The 18,237-nt window shown below is 51.4% G+C and overlaps 1 long non-coding RNA gene across 1 annotated transcript; it reads left to right on the top strand.

Moving 5' to 3' along the window:
• Window positions 1-10,327: 10,327 nt before the first annotated feature.
• On the top strand, window positions 10,328-14,599 carry LOC142925618 (uncharacterized). Its single transcript, XR_012942561.1, has 2 exons — window positions 10,328-10,531; window positions 11,067-14,599. It is a non-coding gene; the product is annotated as an uncharacterized LOC142925618 (long non-coding RNA).
• The last annotated feature ends 3,638 nt before the right edge of the window (window positions 14,600-18,237 follow it).

The raw sequence follows: 18,237 nt of genomic DNA, 5'->3' as shown, positions 1-18,237 counted from the left end.
TCGATCGCAACACAAGCGGTCGTCCTCAGGCGGAAAAAAAATGCATGCAGCAGTAGAAACGCTGAACCAGCACTTACTTCACCAGGAATGGTACTTTCTACAAACAAAATGAAGGTACCCACATGGGTCCCCCCTTATCACCAGTGATAGCGAATGTTTTCATGGAGAAATTTGAAACTGATGTCATCCAGACATGCACCCAACGTCCTTCCTTGTGGAAGAGATACGTAGATCACACTTTCGTCATTTGGCCACATGGCCTGCCAACATTGAATCAATTTCTCAACAACATAAATTCCATACACCCATCCATCAAATTCACCATGGAAGTGGAGAATGATGGTAAGCTACTAATTCCTGGATGTTTTGTTTGAGAAGAGACCTATCTAAAACCTAATTCCCACCACCATCCGGCGCAGAAGAATTCCCTCATCAAACCACTACACCATAGGGCCACTGCATTTGCAACCAACACCACCAAGCCAGTGAACTGGAACACGTACACCAGACTCTTAAGATGAATGGGTACTGGGACAGCATTATTCGCAAAGCTGTTTCTCCAACCATGTAGAAACAATCCACTGAGACGCCTATCAAGACCATCACTTTACCATACATAGCAGGTGTTACCAAAAATATTTCCAAAATCTTAAACAAACACAAGATCCAAGTCCGATTCAATACAGTACACAAAATCTGTGATCTAATCCCATCCTGACATGCAATATCCTGGAGTCGACAAACTGAGTTGTACCTGCGGTAGCAGTTACATTGGGAAAACGAATTGACATGTCGCGGACCGTGTTAGCGAACACAAGGCAGATCTGAAACATCGCAGAACCAATACCTCTGCCGTGTCTGACCATTGTTATAACGCTGTGGGCTCGCGTGATATTGTTTTTTTTCCGAGACCAAGGTATTCTGCAAACCTTCAGGTAACTATCAAAGGTTTTTTCATGAAGCCATCCAGATATACAAACATGGACATAACTTCAACCGAGAAGATGGATACAAATTGAGCAATCATTCGATGGATGTTATTAACTAGGTAAAGCCTTAACTGGTTGTGGTTGTTTCCATCACACGCGCCAGGTACTAGTAGATTTTTCAGATTTACTTTCCCACCATGTCCCATACTCAGCTTACCACTTCTACCTCCGCCTACGTCCCCCCCCAGCCTCACTTCTTCTCCCCCTAGCGCTCACGCAGCTCCCCTCTCTCTCCCCCCCTTGCTCCTCCCCCCTTTCTTACCAATAACCTCTTGCCACAACAGCTCTCTCACCTACTTCAGCATTTTATTATTGCTGTGGTTGTTCCACCTGATGAAGATTGATTGTGTTGCGATAGAAACGTCGTGATTTGTTTTATTTTATTTCTACCTAGGTGACATTACCGAAAGAGCGAATGAGTATAGATATTAGTTGTCAAACTTGATGATTTAAACGCGGATAGCTTCAGTGGTTTCCTAATATTGGAAGAGCATTCAAGATGGCCGCAGAAGCAATTCTGAAAGCGTTTGATGTTGTTTCAGTACTGAGGCCAGAGCACAGATAATTATCCCCATGCAACATGGCCACCATGAAGTCCCCCATGTAACATGGCAACCATGATGCAGTCTCTAATGCAACATGATTACCATATTCTTGGTTCTTTCGGTAAAGTCACGTAGAAGGGAAACAATAAAATAATAAAATAATACAATTCTCACGACGTTTCGACTGCAACACAAGCAATCATCATTAGGTGTGAAAACCACAGCAAGAAAATTTCAATTTTTCTTGCTGTGGTTCTTGCTGTGGTTTTCACACCTGATGATGATTACTTGTGTTGCAGTCGAAACGTCGTGAGATTTTTATTGTTTTATATTTTTATAATTTTATTGTTGCCCTTCTACGTGATTTTACCGAAAGAACCAAGAATATGAATCCCTGCAGCCACGAAAGCTTTAAATCAAAACATGATTACCATTAAGTCCCCCATGTAGCATTGCTATCTTGATATCACCCATACAATCACCATAAAATCTCTCATACACCAAAGGCACTGTGACGTCCCCCATGCAACATGGCCATCATGATGTCCCACTATTTACCGTGGCCACTGTGACGTCCCTCATTACTGTTCTTACCTTTCGGCGATTTGCTACAGATGGAGCCGGTGCCGTCTGAGGACAGCGCACTCCACGTGGTGCAAGACGTGTCGTTACTCCGAGCCTCTCCAGCTCGGCTCATCTACACACACACAAAGACAAAGGTCCACCACATAGGCTTGATTAAGATGTTGGAGCAAGTGCAGAAGGCGAGCACTGAGCCAGCATCTCTGAGATCCTGGGCTCCACATTCAGGAGGGTCCTGCCGAGATGTTGTCGTTTCTCAGCATTGGAATATTTGGCCAATATCAGATGCCATGCTTGGATTAACAATGAAAGATGCGTGGATTTTGAGGTCACACGCAGGGATTGTTCAAATTGTTAAAGAGTGATTGGGGATCGGGCATGACGAGCCATGGCAAGGAGGGACAACAATGGCTGATAGTGAAGAATAATAATGGAGCGGCAGCCAAGGAAGGAAACACATCGGAGAGGAGAGCCACCAGAGAGATGGTGCGACAAAATCGGCGCTTGGCGGATTATTCCATCACAGCATTTGAGGGGTAGCAAGGTCTCAGGGAGGAAGGCATTCTCATTCATCAGTGGATAGATAATAGTGCTGTAAATGCTCACGCGTAGACAGGCAGGCACACCAACAGGATCTCGGAGACACACTCTGATAGACATACACATACTCAGGCGGACAAGGAGAAGCACATCCAGGTATACAGGTAGGTGACAGGTAGGCACAAGTCGAGGGGAAAACACACGTCCACCCATATTTTACCACACGAGTTGAAGAGCCACACGTACCTCCATGGCAGCAACTTGCAGAGTAGGGTGCTCAGAGCTCACTGCGTTTCTCGCACGGTCCGGGTCTCTGCGTGGAGAGCGGGAGACGCAGGTGAGGGTCACACAAAACCGATGGTGTGCGACAATACTCATGTCTAAACACGCGTCATGTCACAATGCGGACTCTCATCATCAACACGGACTCACATCATCATCACAGACTCACAACCTCACCACTCACCCACAACACGAAACACAACAAAAACAACAAAGACCGCCATTTGCCACTAAGCAGCAGCAAATGCCAGGCCAGGTGCACTTTGAGACCACGTGAAATGCTGAAGGCTCACTGACAGGTCACAGGTCAGACCCAGGTGCCAAGAGTTGACTGACTGAGATGACTGTGCCAACGTGCTACATTTCAGCCGCCCAGGTCAAAGGTCGTTGTTGTGAGCGTCGCTCCTTTGTTCGGACACCAGCAACACCGCGACAAACACCACCACTAGCACCACCACTAACACCACTGCTAACACCACCACCACTAACAAAGACAGATCCCCCGTATAGCCTGAATATACTGTAGGGGCAATTTCTGCTAGCGAGCACCTATAAAGGTCGGCATGGCACACGAGGGGGTGGGTGGCTAACACCACGCCTGGCCGCCTTTGTCTCCCTAGCGGCGATGTTTACACATCGTACCAGGTATTCATTTGAGGCTGAGTCTACCTAGGGGAGGCCCAGGACCGGTTCAGATAATCGTTGCTGGTGTTGGCCGTGAGCGGAAATCGAACCCGGGTCGCCAGGTTTGTAGCGCAGCACGTTAACCGCTACACTACCGCTCCCCTCAACTAACACCACAACTAACACCAGCACTAACACCACTCCTAACACCACCACTAACACTACGAACCCTAAAAACACCACCACCAACATCAACTCCACCACCACCAACACCACTACCACTAACACCACCACCACTAACACTACCACCAATAATACCACCAATAATACCACCATCACTAACACGACCACCACTAATACCACCAACACCACCATCACTAACACCAGCAACAATACCTCGAACAACCACCACCACTAACACCACCATCACTAACACCAACACCACCATTATTAAGACCACAAACACCACCACTAACACCACCATCACTAACACCACCACCACTAATACCACCAACATTAACACCACCACTCCTCCTCCTGCTAATACAGGACACCAAAGACAACGATCCTCATAGAGCCTTAACAGGCTGTAGGGGCAAGTGCTGTTAGCAAGCAGTACATATGAAGGCCGGCACGGTAAACGAAGGGGTGGGTGGTTAGCACCACGCCCGACCGCCTTTGTCTCCCCAGTGGCGATGTTTACGCATCGCACCAGGTACTCATTTGAGACCGGGTCACTGCTACACACAGACTCACACAGACCCACACACACGTACACAGACTCACACAGAGAGACTCACACACAGACTCACTTAGAGAGACTCACACACAGACTCACATAGAAAGACTCACACCACCACCGCCACCACTCACCCACAGCTCGGTTCCACGCCTAACGGCCAAACTGCCAGGGGAAGCACGTGGCGCGAGACGCGGCGTGGTGTAATAGCCATTAGCTCCTCCCCCTCACCTAAGCTCCTCCCCCATGCTCCCTCTTTCCCCCCCTGCCCCTCCCCCTTCACAACCCCCCCCCCAAGCATCCCCCCCCTCGCGACCCCCCTTGCCCCCCCTGGCAACCCCCGCCCATGCTCCCCCTCAAACCCCCCCCCCTCACGCCCCCATTGCCCACCCCCCTCCCCCCGCTGCTACTTACAGTCAGGCAGGGGGCGAGTGGAGGCGGCGCGCGCTGTGGATTGTGGGTGGCGAGCGGCTGATTTGGTTTCCCGCTCACGGCCACCGTCAGTGGCTCGCGAAAGCTTCTGAAGCGGCGGCTCGCTGGGCCTCCTCTACGTCGACTCAGCCTGAAGGTGAGAACCTCGCGCGGTGTGCACACATCAGCAGTGGCGGCGGTGGTGGGGGGAGACAGAGGAGGAGGCGCCTGGCCCACAGCCGTCACGTCCTAGACGCCTGCTGAGTTCACGGCGCTGCTTCAAGCAGAGCCCGGCCCTGCTGCTGCTGATGAGGCGCTGACGGTGGAAACCGGCCCCAGAGTGGCCCTCGTGTTGAGCCATAGCTGATGAGAGGCACTCCCAGACTGCCGTGTGTTTTTATCCCTGGAGGGACGGGTTTGTTGTGGATGCGAATCGCCTGCTGCTGGAAAAGGCATCCACTAGAGGCCGCTATATAGAGGTATTTGGTCTACTCTTCCACGCTGGTCCGGACGTGTTGGAGCAAAGTGGCCATGCCCACACTTTACCCCACCACACGCAGGGCGTTAGCTCGCTGGATTTGCAATGCAGAGGTGCAGGTTAGATTTCATTCCCACTCACACCCACCGACACTCACTCAGCCACCCACTCAGCCACTCTCTGGGCATCTATGAAAAAGAGCTTCATAGCTCATCGGATTCCTCCAGCAAAAACATACTGATTCTCACCCACCCACTCAGCCATTCACCCACCCACTCTGGCACTCATCCACTCACCAATTCACTCAGCCACCCACTCGGCCACCCACTCTCTCACCCACTTCGTCACCGGTCACCCACTGCCACCCACCCACTTGGTCACCGGTCACCCACTGCCACCCACCCACTTAGTCACCGGTCACCCACTGCCACCGGTCACTCACTCTGCCACCGGTCACTCACTCTGCCACCCACCCACTCTCTCACCAACCCACCGACTCTCTTGCCAACCCACCGACTCTCTCGCCAACCCATCCACTCACCCACAGGGAGACACAAGGAGACAAGGGGACCCACATGGTGTGAGAGTGTATCAGCATCATTGTGGTTGTTGTGGTGGTTATGTTGGTTGTTATGGTTGTGGTGGTTATGGTTATATTTGTGGCAGTAGTGTTTATACTTGTGGTTATGTAGCTGGTGATTATGATTATATTTGTGGTTACGGCGATTATGGTCGCAGTGATTGTGATTATATTTGTTGTGGTTATAACCCGCGATGTATTTCGTCGAGGATGGATGCCGCCGCGTGCAGGAGTTGGGCGAGGCGGGAGTGAGCCACCTGAAGCGCCCTCTCCGACGGTGGTGAGCCGCCGGGCGGCCGGGCAGTGAGCAGCTCGGCCGTCGTCGCTTCTCCTCCCCCTTCCGGGGCTGCCAACCCCAGTGGTGTTGAGTCGTCCTCCTCTTCCACTGGAGCCCTGGTACGAGTTTTTCTTCGCGTCTCCATTATAGCGATTCATCTTACTATTTGGCTACTTCTGACGCCAGTTGTAGTGGGTGGAACGGAGAGCGAGACTTCTTACCGAAAGAACCAAAGAGTATGAACTTATATGGTTTATTTCATCTATTTTTAGTGGTTTGCTACCATTCCCTTTGCACTCCTATCGTTTTTGTATTGTTTGTTGTGACGTTATGACCCCGTGCCCCCTACTGGCACATCTTTGATCAAAGAGCTTTATAGCTCATTGGATTCCTCCAGCACAGAATCAATACCGATTCTGATGAGACCGGAACGAACACGTTTGAATCGAATCGCGTACTTCGCTTTACTAAAATAGTTGTGGAATCGATTCTTGTGGAATCTGTTCTCGTGGAATCGAATCATCGATATTAATTACAGAGATTCACCATCGATATTAATTACAGACATTAATCAACGACGTCGCTAGGAGTATCGTGGTGCCGCTCTGCAAACCTTCGGGCTACCATCAAAGGTTTGTTCATCAAGCCATCCAGATATATAAACACAGACATAACTTCAACCGAGAAGATGGATACAAATTGAGTAATCATTGGAAGAATGTTATTAACCAGGTAAACCCTTAACTGCTTTATGGTGTTGCCTTAACTTTCCGCATCTCTAATTTCTTAAGCTTCCCACTCCCAGCCCCGCTCTCTTCAGCACTCCCCTCATACCCCCCCTCTCTATCTCTCCTCCCTGATCCTCCCCCCTTCTCTTACCTATATAGTCTCTTGTTTACAGCAGCTCTTTTGCCCACGTCGGCAATTGTTTCTTGCTGTGGTTTGTCCCACCTGATGATGGACGCTTGTGTTGTGCCCGAAACGTCGTGATTTAATTTATTTTATATTTTATGCCTATGTGACTTTACCGAAAGAACCAAAGAGTATAGCCCAAGAGAGTTTGTGTAGGTTGGAGCGGTAGTGTAGCACAGTAGGGGGCACAGGTGGTGCATCGGCCAGTCATCTCAGTCAAGCAACCAATGGCAACCTGGGTCTGTCTGTCTGTGACCTCCTGCTGCCAGCGGGCGTTCGACGCTTCATGTGGCCTTAACCTGCACGTAGCCTGGCACGAGCGCCGTGGTGACATCTCCACCACTTCGTGGCGAATGGCGGTTGTTGTTTATGGTCGTCTCGCGATTAGCACTACGCTGCACTACTAACCCAGCGACCCGAGTTCAATTCCCGCTCACGGCCAACACTGGTGACGATTCCGTTCCTGGGCCTCCCCTTGGTCAACTCAGCCTCAAATGAGTACCTGGTGCGTTGTGTAAACATCGCCACTGGGGAAATTAAGGCGGCCGGATGTGGTGCTGGCCACCTACCCCCCTTCGTGTATCAAAGGTGCTGCTCGTTAACAGCACTTGCACCCGACAGTCCTGTCGAAGGCTACATGGGGGATCTTTGTCTTTGTTTGGTGGTGCAGCTGAGGAGGCGCAACTGCACGGCGAGTACCTCTACCGCAAGGCGCAGGAGGCCAAGAAGTTCCTCGTAGAGGAGAAGGCGCAGCTCAAGAGGGCGCTCGATGGTAACGGGCGGCGAGACGGATCTAGAGATGGGCTCGCGACGACAAGACAGACGAGAGACAGCGAGACAGACTAGAGACGTTGAGACACGCAAGACAGACTAGAGATGGATCTAGAGACAATGAGACACGCAAGACGGACTAAGATGGGACAAGACGGTCTGACAATACAGGCGAGAAGACAACCGCGCGTTGGAAAGCGTTTCCGAATGAATCCATGCGTGCGCATGATTTTTCTTCCTTGTTAATTCTCCCCTGCCCGCCCCCCACCCACTGCCCCCTGTCCCCCTGACGTCGTCACCGAAGAAAACCTGGTGCTGCCTACGGACCTGCGGTGGGAGGCGCTTGAACTCCAAAAGGCCGTGGAGTTCGACCAGGGAGGGGAGGGTGATCTCACATCCCTCACCATCACGTCTCCTCGCATCTCTCTCTCTCTTCCTTCCCGCGAGACTCCCGAGGCAGAGGGATAAGCGTCGCGCGTCTCCGCCCGCTAGACACGCCGAGTCGGCGCGCATCCCCGGCTCGCCGTCGGTCCTTCCTGCCAAGCGGTGGCACCGTGTTTTGCCGCGGAGGTTCGCGGTTCGAGAATGGCGGGCCCTCAACCCCCCCCCCCCCCCCCCCCACCGGTTTAATGGGTTTAATGCCGCAGTTGCGTTGACCGTAAATACTGCACGGCGATTGCTTCCCAAGTGGACTTTGAAAAATCCCGTGGCATGAACGTGGAAAAAGAGTCGGCCGTGTGTGTGTGATGGCTGGCGTAAATTTTTGTGGAATGTCAAATGAAGGCCGTGGTCACCACATAACGTGTGCTTCTGGAGCAGTCTTCCTTCTGGAGCGGTCTTCCTTACAATATTAGGAAGCCACTGGAGCTTTGCACTTTTAAATCATCGTCTAGATTGACAAACTCATTTCTTGAGAACTACTTTTTGTGGTTAGTTTGTCACACTTCCGATTACCACGGTTGGCTACGTGCTGTAACAAAGAGGTTTAACATGCACTGACGCACTCATTCACTCACTCATCATTTTACTCAATTTACCCACTCACCTGCCATATCACCCACCCACTCTTGCAATTGGGACTCATCCAGGTCTCATTATTGCTCAGCTCGCTACACAAAATCAACGCGATCACTGCAGAGTGATATTCTCAACCATTCCTGGTCGCTCCTTCCATCCATCCACCCACACACACACCTTCACTCACCTGCACGGTGAAGTATGGCAAATGATAACCTACCCTCTCCGTCCCCCCTGCCCCATCTACCACCTCTTTCTATCCACCCCCCCCCCCCCCCGTGTCAGTAGGAGTGAGCAGCCACATGGATGACGAGTACCGCTGAGCCGGCGTGAAGGACCCACACATCATGGCGACGACCTCACGCGACCCCAGCTCCCTCCTCAAGCAGTTCATCAAGGTGCGGGCACGGGGTCACAGGGGCTACAGGGTTTGGGGTCACACGAGGAATGTGGGTCCTCGTGTATTGCATGTGTACAAGCGCGCAAAGACAGAGGTCCCCCATATAGCCTTAACAGGTTTTTGGGACAGGTGCTGTTTGCGAGGGTGTAGGTGGCTAGCACCACAACTGGCCACCTTTATCTCTCTGGTAATGATGTTTAAACACCGCACTAGGTACTCGTTTGAGGCTGAGTTGATCTAGGGGAGGCCCAGGACCAGTTCAGATAATCGCCACTGGTGTTGGCCATGAACGGAAATAAACCTCGGGTCACTAGGTTTGTGGGGCAGCATGCTAACTGCTAAATTACCGCACACACACACGTGTTCTCTATCGGCTTTAGAATCAGTTCCTTGCACCTCACACGAGTCGTGTCGACCAATCATCGGGCTTGTGCAGTGTGAGACAACTCGCATCCGTTGAGTTAACCAGAAGAAATCTGGTTGTTGATGAAAGGTGGAGGCTGTGTGGGGGGGGGGGGGGGGGGGTCGTAAGTGGTGGAGCGTTGGACACTTTGGTTTGGTGCATGCAGCTTTTGTCAACTTCATTCCTCGCGATTCAGTCCGCCTTTTCGCGATGACCGATCCCTTCCATTCATCGAAAATGTATCTACTGTAGCACTACGCACGGTCGGTGGTCACGGAAAGATGTACCATTGGGGGCGCCACTGTGGCGAGATGTTAACTCCCTCACCTGGTATACAGGAGGTCGCAGGTTCAATCCTGACCCTGATGCCTGCTGTATATTTGGAGTTGCGTGCCTCTTTCCGAGGAGTCGCGTGGATTTCTCTCTAGGTCCTCCGGTTTTTCCCTCCGCATTTAGAATCAACGTCCGTTTAAGAGTATTTGGCTGCTATAAATTTCCACATGGCGATAAGCCACTTAGTTGAGCTATGATTTGTGGCCAGGTCGCTTCTGGAAAAGAGCTGCATAGCTCAGTGGGCCTTACCTGGTAAAATAAAAATAGTAAAGTTTTTCCAATGGTGCATCCCAGTTGTGCCAACACGGGGTTTGGCGACCCCGTATACCGGCACGGCTCGGCTCGGCTTCCGCAATGGAAAAAACAAACAACACAACCCGAGTCGGATACAGTGGGGGGGCGGGGAAGTGGGGGGGGCGAAAGCAGCGTGGCCGGGACGGACGCCGGTGGGAAGAGCGGACTCGGCGTGTGACCGCTTGCTGTCATGTTACCACACCACCACCACCCTCCCACCACCACCGCAGGAGATGAAGCTGATCCTGCCGAACGCTCAGCCGATGAACCACGGAGGCCACAAGCTGCAGGCGCTGGTGTGGGCGTGCTGCGCCAACGCCGTCAACGACTTCATCGTCCTGCATGAGCACCGCGGTATGCCAGGCACGCGCACGCACCGCAGTCGACAAAGCTCCCCCGTGTAGCCTTTAACAGGCTGTCAGGGCAAATGCTGTTTGTCGAGCGACCTACGAAGGCCGGCAGGGCACATGGCGGGGTGGGTGGTGTGGTCATTACCGCATCTGGCCCCTTTTGTCTCCCCACTGTCGATGCTTGGACACACCGGAAATCGAAGTCAGGTCACCGGATTTGTAGTGTAATGAGATAGCCACTCCGCTCCCGCTCCCCGGTGTGATGCATGGTGTGACGTGTGTGATGCGGTGCAACAGACGGGGATGGAGGTGTATTTAGCTGTGCGTACGATGTGCGGTGTGTAGTATGATGCTGCAGACATGGAATTGTGGTGTTTTAACTGTGTATGTGGTGTGATGTGGTATGATGCCGCAGATGGAAGGGCAGTCTGTTTAACTCTCCAGTACAGTCTGTGTGACACCTGTGGTGTGTCTAACTTTCCGGCATGCTGTTCATGTGACACGTGGTACGATGCCACGGTGTACTTGACACTCTCGAGCGTGGTGATGCGGCACGACATCCGGACATGGACATGATGTCCGAGGCATTCCAACACCTCGTGATGCACAACTTCACGTCGCGACTCGGAAAGACGGTGCGTGCGGGCACCGTGCCAGTCTCACCCACATCTTCCTCCCCCATCCCCAAAGCACAAAGATCCCTCGTATAGGCTATAACCCTTTCTCATTTCCATGATGTACATATACGTCGTCGAAACGGAACCGTAAGAAAAACTCAAGTACGTCTTCTGACCTGAAGACATACCTTTTGCTCCCATAAGACTATGCGGGAGGGCGTGTGGCACAGTTTTGTTCCATAGAGTGCCGGTCGTGTCACTACGGTTCTCTGCGGTGAGGGCAGCGCCTTTTAAAAACAGCAGCGCTACGCCTCTATAAATAAAATTAACGCCGAGCCGCTTGCGCGTACCGAGATTCAGCGGTGAACGTGACACCTACCACCCGGCAACTTGCAGATGTCTCGGAATGGGAAAGAGTGAGCAGACTTTTGGGCCAGGTGCTGTGTGTCCGCCTGTATATTCGGAGTTTGCATGTTCTCCTCCTGGTCACTTTGATTTTTCTCCGGGTCCTCCGGGTTTTTCCCTACACATTTAGAAACTTGAATTTCGAGTATTTTGCTGCTATACATTTTTATGTGAAAAAGAGCTACATAGCTCAGTGGTAAAATAAAAATAGTTTCGTTTTGCTTTAGTTTTCGAGCAACAGCACAGAGTTTTTATTTAACGCCATCTCTGAAGCTGAAGGCGCGTAATGTTGTTCATTTGCTAATGCATCCGCAGTTTTAAACAGGGTGGCCGCTGGCCTCTAACTGGCAAACGTCTGCGAGGACACGTAATGAGAGTCCAGCGCCGTCCGTGTGACTTGCCGCGACCCCTCCCGTGACTTCTGTGCCCCCCTTCCCCCCTCCCAACAGGCACAACGTCTACAAGCGCGACGGCAAGGACATCGAGTTGAAGGAGGTGGGACCGTGATTCGAGATGGAGCGTAAGTCTGCCTGACACATTGTTACTTGTCTCCACTTTACACCCCTGCAGAGGCGGTGGAAATTCCACATTCCTTGTGGACTTCCCTACGAAGTGGTTGTACATTTTATCGACCCCTGAGAGGATGATGGGCTGAATGTAAGAGTCTAGCCTCGGGCTAGGTGGCCCGCGGGTGACTTGTAGAGTGGATCGGAACTTGAGTCGGTGGGGTCGCTGCTCTGGTCGCATTCGCTGTACCGTGACCCGACTCGCATTCCCCCACCCCGGATGCGATGTGTAAATTCAAAGATGATCGGACGTAATGCTGGCCACCCACACCCACCCCTTGGTGTGCCGTGCTGGCTTTCCTACATGCTAACACACGAACAGCGCTTTTCCCACGCCGTCTGTTAAAGGCTGCATGGGGGGGATCTTTGCTTTTGTGTGTCGCGCAGTCTATGAGATTAAACTGGGCACGCTGGACAACGCGGCCACCGCCGAGGTGGAGTGGCCTTGGCGACCGTACATGAACACGGCGAAGAAGAGGAAGTTCCTGAGCGTGGAGTGAGGGAGGGGAGCGACTTCCCCCCCCCCCCCCATGGGCCTGGGGGGAGGGGCATTGGGGGGGGGGTTTGTCCCTGGAAAGCCGGAGTTGGAGTCGAACCTCGCGGCGCTCTCCGCCGAGGCTCGAGACGTTGAGGAGAGGTCGCCGCGTGGATAGGGCAGTGCGTGAATCGCTGTTCCAACCGTCGTCACACACGCGCATCATACGCGTCACACACACATTGCGGATGTACATTTATCAAACACAAACATGCACATCGTCGCATGCGTCGCACACAGAAGCACACAATTGCACAAAAAGACAAAGGTACTCCGTATCGCCGTTAACAGATTGCTGGGGCAAGTGCTGTTAACGGGTAGCACCTATGATGGCCGGCATGGCACAGAAGTGGTTGTGTGGCCAGCCCCACGTCTGGATGCCTTTGTCCTCCCCAGTTTTGCGATGTTATACACACCCCACACCACGTACTCAGATGGCTGAGTTCGTAGTGCGCTAACTGCTGCACCACCGCTCCCCAAACGGTGTACATACACGCGTACACAAAACGAAACATTAACATTTATTTAAGTAACAAAAAAGAAAATACCAAGTCAGGCAGATGGAGAAAGTGGCGTGTCGCCGTGCACAGCACCGCTCTCGTAGCTACTCGCCTAGGGTGGGAGCTCTTGGCTTCAATGCCACCCGGGATGTTTAGATGTGAAAACCTGCCATAAATAATATTTTTGGGAAGTCACAAGCACCTTAAGTTGCATCTCATCTCGACCATTTTAATGGGCACCCCCCCCCCTGTAGCTGTCCCCCTGTGGCACAAAATAAACTAACAAAACTAATCTCTTTATTTTACCAGGTAAGGCCCACTCAGCTGTATAGCTCTCTTTCAGGAACGACCGGGCCACAAATGAAAGCGCTATAAAGTGGCTTGTCACGCAGAAATATATAGCAGCCAAATACTTTTAAACGCATGTTTCTAAATGTGGAGGGAAAAACCGAAGGACCCAGAGAAAAATCCACGCGGTCACGGGGAGAACATGCAAACTCCAGATATACAGGCGTCGGGATTTAACCCACGACCTCTATACCAGGCGAGGCCCCAAGGTGAATCAGCACTTGGCCTGCGAGCGGGTATTATTAGTCTGTCAGTAGGGGGTAATGATTCCGGATTTCAGTCTCAATTGAAACTGAAATCTGGAACACTTTTGTCATATTTTGCTCGTATAAGTGTGTTCATAAAATACAAGTTTGGTCATTGAGAGAGTTATAAATGTCCTATACGCATTTCATGTTTATTGTGTTTATTGTATTTAATGTATGAAGAAAATACAATTTTGTATATGCTACAGTATGTTTCACACGTTATTCAGTGACACTGCATATGACGGGCAATGTTTGGGGCAATCGGCCTTCAACATGGAAAATACATAGAGGCCACATGACCCGTGGCCACCGCCACTTCAACCGTGGCCCCACCACTTCAACCGTGGCCCCATTGGCACGTTGATGTGTGGCTCTGCCTTCACCTGTGGTGAGAATGAGACCAGAAAAATTACAGGAGGCCGACTCCATATGAGTCCGTCACGCTCTGGATCTCGCTAATGGGACGTCGGATGAAAATAAAACATGGAAGCGACAAGTTTCTTCTCTGGCGAGGACATTCCCACAAGATTGCCACCTTTCCCAATTAATGGAATTTGCCCCAACATCACCCTGATCCAAACCAGCGGGAGCTGAAATCTTCCAGAAGGTTCAGGATTTATTGGTACAATCGTTCGGATGTTGGTGTCCGCATGGACTTGCATTTAAAACCCCCGGTCCGCTTGACGTCTTTTAAACAATACCTGTGGTCGGGTCCGCTCCCCCACCTTTCTATCCCCTGCTTTTTTTTTATAACCGGTGTAGTATATGTTGACGGTGTGTGCGTGTATCACAACGCGATGTAACCGGGCCCTCGAATTGCCTCAAGAAATGAATAAACAACACCTGTCGCTTTGCTGTTGTGATGTCACCACGAGGCGCCGAATGACGGTGGGACGGCGTCGTCGCACTCGTCGAGTGGACAAGGGCTCCGTGAAATGACGGTGCGGATTGCGTCAAGCGTATAGAGGTCGCCGATTGCACGCCGCTGTGGCTCAAACACTCGTGGGTCCACCTCAAAGTTCCTGTGCCCATTTGAACCTCATTGCCTGCGATGATGCTGCTGCTGCCATGGAAGAACACACGTGGCGCCCTCTTGTCTCTCCATGTTGTCTTTCACGTCCCATCGCAGTTTTCAGGTCACTTGATGTTTACAGCCTCCGGTAAGGAGGCAGTGAGGTTCAGCCGCTCCATTTTTCTTCCTTTAGTGCACAGTACCGTACACGGATACGGGCACAGTACAACACCGTAGCTTTATTGATTGTTCAACAAAAAAGACCATCCCTCGCCCAATCTAGTTACCTATACGGTGTAATATATGGCGAGACATTTGTTAACGTAAAAAAAATGGAACTGTAATGCTGAAAATTATACTCCATGAAACTCGGGGTTTTATGGAGTATCTGAGGGCTTCTCAACGCTTCATGCCTCGCCCCCACTGATGCCCTCTTCTCCCCACTACTACTGACGATTGTATGTAGGGTGTGTAGGCATTTACTTCCGACTGTTGTATGTAGGGTGGTGGTGGTGGTGATGGTGGGAGTAAATGAGATTTAAAACTGGGTGCTTAACTTGAACTCACCACCACTCACATCATGTATGCACTCATCCGCCATCTTGCTCACTGACCCTGTTTCCGTGTTGATGGTGTGAGTCCGTATTGATGCTGTGAGTCTGTTGATCGTGTGAGTCTGTTGATGCTGTGAGTCTGTGTTGATCATGTGAGTCTGTGTTGATGCTGTGAGTCCGTGTTGATGGCTCGGGGGCACGGTACAGAGGGGCAGTACAACTGTAGAGTAATAGTTGTTGTCCAGCAGCGGCAACTGCGGTGGACGGGGAGTACACACGCCAGTGAGCCTCATGCGGGTTTGTCAGCAGGGCGGAGGCACTGGGGCAAGGATCACAGAGACCCTCCCTGGAAGACACTGGAACCCGCTCGTGGGTTGGAGAAGGGAGGCGCGGCCGAGTAGGATAAAAGCAGCGGAGAGCGAGAGCTCGTGGTTGCACGTTCTGGGAAGTGGAGTCGTCTCGTCGGCACTGTCGTCTTTGCCGACTTGGTCGCTGCCGTCTTCACTAGATAATTGGGCGGCCGGATAGTTGTTGGCTGTCTCGGTCGATGCCGTCAGTGTAACATGGTGGGGGTTGTGTCTAAGCTAGGCTATTTGACTGGGAGAAGCGAGGGCGAGTCTGTGAACCTGATGGTGTTAAATAAGGAAGGTGCGGAAGGTACGGGAGAGGATGAGGAAGATCGTGGGATGGATGGGGGAGGATGAGAAGATAGTGGGAGGGACGGGGGAGGAAGGAGGTGGGAGGGATGTGAGAGAAAGAAGGAGATAGCGGGGGGGACGGGAGAGGAAGAGGGAGATGGTGGGAGGGAAGGGGGCGGAAGAGGGAGATAGTGGCAGGAAAGGGGAATGAAGAGGGAGATAGTTGGAGCGACTGGGGAAGTAGAGGGAGATAGTGGGAGTTATTTGGGAGGATTAGGCAGATCGGTTAGAGTAAGAAGGTGATAGTGGGAAGGAAGAGGAAGGAAGAGGGAGAGAGTGCGGGGGATTGGAGATGCAGAGGGAGATAGTGGGAAGGATGGGGGAAGAAAAGGGAGATAGTGCGAGGGACGGGAGAAGAGGGAGATTACTAGTAGAGCCAAGTGGGAGGAAGAGGGAGATAGTGGAAGGTACTGGGGAGGAAGTGGGAGATGGTGGGAGGGACGAGGGAGGAAGAGGGAGATGGTGGGACGGATTGGAGAGGTAGATAGTGGGAGGGACGCGGGAAGAAGAGGGAGATAATAGCAGGGACGAGAGAGGAAGAGGGAGATAGCCACTGATGTTCGCCGTGGCCAGAAATTTAAACTCGGTTCACAAAGTTCATGGTGTAGTGGGTGTTGAGGTGGCATATCCTGGCTGGCCAGGAGAAGGCAGTACAGCAAGTGGGATAAGCACCATCTCTGTCTGCATGGGATAGAGGGTTGCCCCCTTGCACGAGTGGGTTTTCTCTGGGTACTCCTGTATCCCCTCACGTTTATGAACGCTCAGTAATTGCCCAATTGAATTATTGCTATGCACCGCGACGTTCGTTTTGCTATGTCATGTGATCAGAATTGGGCGCCACGGTGGCGAGATGTTAACTATTTTGTAGGGTATACAGGAGGTCGTGTATTAAATCCTTACCCTGACACCTTTGTATTTGGAGTTTGTATGCTATCTCCCCGTGGTCGCGTGTATTTTTCTCCGGATCCTCCGGGTTTTCCCTCCACATTTATTAGCACATGTTTAGAGTATTTGGCTACTAATGTCCACGTAATAAGCCAATTTGTTGAGCTGTAATTGTGTGGCCGCTTCTGAAAGAGAGCTGTATAGCTCAGTGGGCCTTGCCTGGTTAAAGTAAAAAAAAATAGTCAAATAGTTTGCAATTGTTTATATCTGGGATAAATGCACCCGTGGCTTTAATGATGTGGGGATCTGCGCCTGCCATTTTCAGGTGGGATCCGGAGCAATGAATGAGCCCTGACAAGGCAATGGCCCACCCGTTGATTTGCTCCATGAGGAACTTTTAGGGGGCTCGGGACCGTGTCGCCAAGAAGACCAGCTATTGGACCATGGAGGCACCGAAGGGGGCGGTTTCCCCCCCACACGTAACGCTCCCTATCTGGTCGATAAAAACGTATCAATAGGGTCACAGAGCTTGGGCAATCGTTGGTGCCAGCTTACCAAGTGGCTTCCTTCCTGATTGTCTGTGGTTCCTCGCACCTCTGAGGCCTGCTTGATCACGTTATAAGTATAAATATTGTTGTTATCAAGTTCTAAGTGTAAATAATAATTGTTGTTGTTATTACTCGCCTGTTCTAAACATACGCCTGTTGTTATCATTCGCCTGTTATCATTCGCCTGTTTTCATTTGCCTGTTATCATTCGCCTGTTTTAATTGGCCTGTTATAATTTGCCTGTTGTTTTCTTTCGCCTGTTGCTACCAAGTAATAAGTATAGTTATTGTTGTTGTTGTTATCATTCGCCTGATGTTAGTGGTGCACGTCTCAAATCCAGCACTGGGGAAGGCAGCGAGGGTTCGTAAATCACCGCACAATGATGTTGTGAAATCCTCTTCCCGTGGGCGTCGAGGTGCATAACCTGCCTCGCCAGGAGAAGGCAGTACAGCAAGTGGACTCATCGCCATCGTCACCTGTACGGTTTAAAATGCTGCCCCTTCACACACGTGGCTTTTCTCTGGGTGCTCCGATTTCCCCCACTTGTACAAACACTCGTTATTAATTAGCCAATAATGCCTCCATACATAGAGTACCGTAGAGCCTGGACAATCGTTGGTGCTGGCTCACCACGTGGCTTCCTTCCTGCATGTCTGTGGCTCCTCGCGCCTCTTGAGTCGTTCTTGTGAGTGCTATATAGCTTTAAATAATAACTACAAATACTCGCCAGAAGGTGGTGACGCAAGCCTGCGATCCAGCACTGTAGAATGCAGCAAGGGTTGGTGGATCACACA

Source organism: Petromyzon marinus, chromosome 22 (genome assembly GCF_048934315.1).
Source record: "Petromyzon marinus isolate PM22_M1 ecotype Great Lakes invasive population chromosome 22, UKy_Petmar_22M1.pri1.0, whole genome shotgun sequence".
Taxonomy (NCBI): Eukaryota; Metazoa; Chordata; class Hyperoartia; order Petromyzontiformes; family Petromyzontidae; genus Petromyzon; species Petromyzon marinus.
The sequence above is the reverse complement of the archived record's forward strand: the minus strand, read 5'-3'. Positions and strand labels throughout refer to the sequence as shown.